The sequence below is a fragment of the Sinocyclocheilus anshuiensis genome, unplaced genomic scaffold, assembly GCF_001515605.1.
Source record: "Sinocyclocheilus anshuiensis isolate Anshui unplaced genomic scaffold, SAMN03320099.WGS_v1.1 scaffold676, whole genome shotgun sequence".
Classification (NCBI taxonomy): domain Eukaryota; kingdom Metazoa; phylum Chordata; class Actinopteri; order Cypriniformes; family Cyprinidae; genus Sinocyclocheilus; species Sinocyclocheilus anshuiensis.
The window spans coordinates 2,767,495-2,774,311 of NW_015558579.1; positions in this window are offsets into that span (position 1 = coordinate 2,767,495).

Below are 6,817 nucleotides of genomic sequence, written 5' to 3' on the forward strand. Positions count from 1 at the left end.
ACTGTTATATTTTGTACATGCAACATGCCAGTTTTATTGTAAATAAAAAAAGAGATTCATTAATTTCAACAAATTAACCATAAATACAGATGCTAAATCTATTGCGTCCCCTAGATTTTCTCACCAAATCAGAAACTCTTGGCTTAAAGAAAGTTTCCCACTCGTAATTACAAACTTTGTGGTGGCATTCATTTGCATTCATTTTATAAATATGATCTTTTCACATCTTTAACACACCATATGGTTTTGGGAAACACTGAATTGTGCGACCATAGTTGGCTAAAAGTGGTTTTGGGAAAACCTCTACAGCAAGTAGCTAATTACGGTCACATCTGTGACGTCAACTCCAGCTTACTTTACTGTTTCAACAGAAAATACTTCAACCCAAAAAAGAAAACTTCATTCTGCAATAGTGAAACGGGGAAAAGAAATGGCATTTTCCACTTCAAATGATCACTCACTCCATTAACACATCTTACTAGTTTTAAAAGCAGTACTCAACTTTTAAAATGGCTCAACTACAATGCAGTTTGTAAAGATGGATAAAGAGATTCAAAATACATTCATTTGCATGCATTTTCAGCTCCAGAGATGCAGTGAGTGATGGAAAGACACAGTGGCTTAGGGACCGACGAGGCAACCATCCCGTGACTCACTGGCATCAGGCACGTCCATCGTCCCCCTCTGCATCACCTGCAGGTTCACCTACTGGGCCAAGGCCCCCTGTCTATTCCCCGTCCATCATACTTCCACACGCACGCACACACTCCCTCGGGGCAGCGCCACCAACGCACTCAGTCAGGGTTCACTGCATCCCTCTGACTGCACCGTCTGTCTGGCCCTGCTGGAGATACACATACACACACACTTATACACTTCAGTGCTCTTCTTTAAAATACATCATGCAGAGAGCTTTGAGCAACATACACTCTTATGACCCCAGCCAGCAGGAAGAAAGAGACACACGGGAGTCAGATGGGTCTGAAAGCTCTCCATCTCTGTCTTTCACAATCTCTCGCTCACTTTCTTTTCTATTTTTGTGCTTACATTGGTGCTACACCAAATAATCGATAATGAAAATAACTGACAGTGGATTTTATCATTGATTAGTATGTCTTTGTGATGTGCAGAAAGATCTTCCTTCAGTGACTCCACTTTATATTATGACACTGTGAGAATGTTATTTAATTATTTTGCAGAACAGCACAAACTGATAGCAAGTGAGCACTGTGAGGAGCATATTTATGACATGGCACATTGACCTTTTTAAAGTCAAATCAAGTCACATTTATTTATATAGCACTTCATGCAATAAAGATTGGTTCAAAGCAGCTTCACATTAATAAAGAGGAGTAACAGTGTTGATGTTGTAAAAATCATCAGTTATGAAACAAATTAAATTTCAGCTGTAAAGCAGCTCTGCAGAAGATAATAGTGTCATTATTCAGCTCAGTTCAATGTTGATTTAATTCAGTTCAATAACAGTATTGATGGTGCAAAGATAGTGTCATTATCCAGATCAATTCAGTTCAAATTTTGCTCTCATCTAAGCAGTGTCAGTGATTTTTACATACTACATTGACATATCAGATTGATAATAAGTTCAGCATTTTTCATTGATAAGTAATTACCAAAAACAATATTACGTGTGGGACTCTTTTGCCACAAAATGTTGCCCCGTTACAAAAAAATTTTACTTTTTTTTTTTTATTGTGACATCCAAGAATGAACTTAAGATGGAAAATTTTAGCCCAAGTTATCGTAAAATCATTCAAATTAATATATATTTTTTTTTGAATTTGAGGGAAATATTTGTTTAATAATAGCTACAATGCAACATTTGGTTTCAAACCTCACCCTTACCGAGTGCTGGCTTATTTAGACTAAATTTGCAAATCTGTTACATATTTGGAGCAGATTATTCATTTGAAATTTGTATTAATTTTGTCTATTACATTTATTTATTTTAACTTAAAATAAACTTGAAATTTATTTTAAAATAAATGAACTAATTAAACAAATCATTTTAATTATTTTTTTCTATTTAAAGGGTAAAATTAAATTGTAAGTAAAACTATAAATAAATCATTCTTTTTTATGTTAGTATGTCAATAACAATCCAACATTTGGTCACAAACTAGTTAGAGTGATGAATTAATAAGGCTAAATTTTCAACTCTGTTATCCATCTGACATTAAACATTTGGTCAATTAAACACGTATTGAAGACTGACACGGAAGAGAAGACATCATTGAATAAAGTCGTTATTTTTGTGTTCTTTGCACACAAAAAGTATGCTTGCAGCTTCATAAAATTAAGGTTGAACCACTGTTGTCACATGGGCTATTTTAACAATGTCCTTACTACCTTTCTGTACCTTTACCGTCTATGCAGAGTCAGAAAGCTCTTGGATTTCATCAAAATATCTTAATTTGTGTTCCAAAGATGAATGAAGGTCTTACGGGTTTGGAACGACATGAGGGTGAGTATTAAATGACAGAATTTTCATTTTTGGATGAACTATCCCTTTAAGCACTTTTCAAGTCCTTTAACATGGTTGGAAAACACTGATGTATAGCATACATTACATAAACTTCAGTGTGCACATTGAAGTGCTTTGATGCAAAGCATTGGTGGAGACATGGAGTATCTGATTAATTAAAGACATAACTGACAGATTAATTGATTATCAAAATAGTAGTTACATTAGTTTCAGCGCTAGTCTACATCATCCCATCAGTGATGAGGCATCCGCACACATCTGGCTGTCAGACTTGTCAAGCCGGAAAAAACTGAAACTTAAAAGAGAGCCAGAAGATCAAGCGTTTCACAGGATCATCCACTCCCTCAGGGAAAAGACTGATGCCTCGGTGGGAGAAAAAAAAGGCAGAGATGGTTCTGAGGTAGAGCTCAAGATTCAAACCCTTCATCGGTGATGCATCTTTTTTTTACTCTGTCTAGCATTACCATAGCGGATGTCTGAGTCACTTACCCAGTGCATTCACTATTTTTCACATCTCACTTAGCGGGCTACGTCAAGAGTCACACCGCTCCAAACCTGTGTTAGCTTTCTGAAGCACAGCTACAGTTTCTTTGACGTCGCATCCTCAGGGAGACGCATGTTAACCTCCGCCACAGCCAACAGGATTATTTCAGATAAAGCAGCACGGGAGCCATTCACCTGAAAGTAAAGCCTTGCTCGACGTGGCGTTTAACATCTTCTCGAGTAAGCCGTGCGTGTGAGCTCTGTGGATAAAAGGGCACTTTGTGGAACATTGTGAAGGAAAACACTTTTCAAAAGATTATAGGTGGGCAATCCGCTCCTCAAACAATGGCAGGACACATTTTCCAAATGACCTTCCAGGAGACGCATTTAACAAAGCATTATACTCGCCCGAGAGAGACGAGAAAAGGCACGCATGCAGTGAAATTGCTTGAGACTGAAAGGGAAAGTGAATTAAAGTCATTCCCTCATGTAAAGCAAAGCAGTATTGATCCAGTGTCCACGCTGAGATTTATGGCACTAAAACCTTCCCGTAAAAATCAATAATCATACAACATATATGAACTGGCTCTAATACACACCAATAAAGGTTATTTCCTTTCTACATGACACTTACATGGCAAATTTGTTCGGACCACAGAGTTAGTAATCTGCCAATGGCAACATGTTACAGAAAAGTAGTGTTTACAATAGGGCTGGTCCGAATACCATTTTTTGAGCTTCGAAGCTTCGGTAGTAATCAACACCGAATATTCGAAGCTTCGGAGGGAGGGGGCTGAACATATTCTTTTCTCAACACGTGTCTACACCGAACGCCGCGCCGCGACAAAATACTATAGAACCTATAGGCGTGGCGTCACAAATTCCCGACAGTAACCTGCTGCTGCTTTCTATTTATGACGTACTGACACAAAATTTCAAATGATTTTCAATGGTCGCTTTGTCGCGTCCAGTGTAGACAGACTTTGGGGCCGTTCACATATTGCGTCTTTTGCGCGCTCAAGTTCGTTATTTCAAATGTAGACGTGTGGCAGGCACACTCATAATGGGAGCGACTCATTTTTTCCAGGCGCGTCCGTGCCGCATCGAGATAAAAACATTTAAACTTTTCAGAATGCCGCAAGTGCACCGCGGGTCATGTGACAACAACCAACCAATCAGCTTAATCCTTTCCCATAACAACATTGAAAGCTCAGTCAAGATGAAGGAACAGCTGATCATAGATGTACAGGGATAGCCATTTTTAAATAAATTTAGTAGCAGAGCTACTGCAAGCGATTTTTAGTGCTGCAAATCCATTTATCCTTAGCTGAAACTTCCGCGTCTTCATGGAGAGCGCAGGTCATGGTTGACCACAACGGCCCCTTTAGCTATTGCGGCGAGGCGCAACACGACAACTGTCGCGTCCGGTGTAGACACGGTGTAATAAAGGCAGGAATCTCCGTGTGTCTGTCTGTTTGCATTTTTATTATGTCGAGAACCGTTCATCCAATCGACTTCACGCGTGGCGGGTGTGTTGCTGCGGACTCAAGGGAGTGCAGTGTCGCATTTGGTGCAATATGGACACTCGACACGTTCAGAATTAATAAACTTAATAAACTACAGAATAGCGCAAGCCTGAACCAGCACGCCTCACGCGGGCAGGGCTTAGGCCTATATTCTCGGAGAACGGACACTGCACTAGTGATACAAAACACAGAGGTCTGTTAAGAGCAATACTTTTAATATAGACAAATTATTATTAGGCTGGGCTACTGTATGTTTTTTTTTTTTATGACTGCCATATTCGCAAGTATTTTCCAAGCAAATTAAGTGCACGTTATTATCATGTGTAAAATTACTGATTAACATGGCAGATAAAAGCAGCTCGTTTTTTTACACCAACAATACACTATAGGCGTACTACTTACAGAACTTAATTTTTACAGAAGATTTTTCAAACTTGATGTGCTGTTGTGGTAGGCCAGTTTCACATCGCATTATTTGACACACTGCCTTTGTCTTGTCCTCACTCAATTTAAAGTGCTCCCACACAGCTGAAGTCTTCGGCATTTTTGTCTTCTCTTCCAGATGAACTGAATCATGACGTTCACTCATGGCGATTCAAATTCAAGCGCGAATGAGAACCGTTTCACAGAGGATGCCAGGTGTTCGAGAGAAGAAAAAAAAGAATATTCGAATCTCAAAATTGAAAATCGAATGCCAACCCACCGAGCGAATATTCGAATAATCGAATATTCTGGTCCAGCCCTAGTTTACAAACTCATTTGAAATCACATTTGACATGGCTTTTACGGCTCATGTTGTATGATATAGTGAGAATATGGAGATGAGGAAAAAGACCTCAATTTTATTCAGAGGCCCAAACTGAGCAAAAAATATGCAATTTGGTGCAGTTGCTGATATTTATATGGCCAGAGAGTAAGATGACATTCTGATATGTAGCTTGTCAAGTAACCTGAAGGGGGGAATACTATACTACAGGCTTTTTATAAACTATATGGTAACACTTTAATGGTGTTCTAATAATTTTGGCAACCACTGTATATACCACACATGTGTATTTGCTGTATAAATTATCCTGATTTATTGATATTGCCTTTCATTTACATCTGGAAGAGAATTTCATTGGATTTTATCTAAACTACATATTTGCTGCGCTTGCATCATAGGAGAACAAATGTGAGAAGGTTGAATCCATGCTTGACACGCTCCTGTCTCAACATCTCCACAGGCCTCTTCCTTTGTGGCTGCTGGTGTTGTTCTGGACCACCATGTCAACAAAGCTTCTGTTCCATTCAAAATAAACTTGATTGTCCACCTGAATGATCTCAAACTTCAATTCTTAAAAATGTTTGGACATTTACAGTAACAGAAGTTTCATCTGCACCTTCTACCTCTCCTTCCACCCTGTTGTCCACTTCCTCTCTGTCCATGTCTTCTTACAGTTTCTACTCTTGCTCTTTCCACTACACCAATGCCCTCCTCTCTACTCATCTCTTCTCATTTTCCTTCTCCTCTCCTCTTTTCTCACATCTTCCTCTGTGCTCATCACTTTTTACCTGTTACACTCTTCATCTTCTCTCTCATTACAACCCTTTCTCTACCCACTCCACTGCCTTATAGACGTACACCTCTTTCTTTACCCCCCCACCCCCATTTATTTTTATTTATTGTATTTTTACTATATTTTATAATTTTTTACATATTCGTTCTTGCTCTTTGTATACTTTCCCTTTTATTATTACGCTAAAGCAATTGTGATAAATGTGTAAACGAGTAAGAAAACTGCATTTCCTCTGTTGAGAGTACGATTAACCGAATAGTTGTCAGTTTGGGGCCAATCGAAAATACTCCATGTTCATTTGATAGAATAAAAAATTACAGTTCCCTTTCAAGGGAACTTCGAACTGCGTCCTCTAGGGGTCGCTATGGGGAATGCCTCGTCGTGACCCGTGTCTGAAGCATACATTGAAAAAACACCAACAACACGTTGGCCGGCGACAGCCATTACGTCACTACCGGTGCGACTATAGTATAAATAGGCGCCGGGAGAACACATCCTCTTCTTCGTCTTCACTGACTGTTTTGTATGAAGCGTGCATTTCCATGGTAAGAGCGATCTCTATTCATATCATTATAGCGAGCACTAGCAAAGCGTTTAGAGGATGTGTGCATCCGTGTCATCGTTATTTGGCTTCCCGCGGTTCAGAACCCGCCGCTGCTGAGGCACGGAGGTGAATGAGCTCGTGGGGATCGCAGGTGGATCTGGCCGATGAGTTTAAAGAGGGGCTTTCCCTCTCGCGCTCGTCG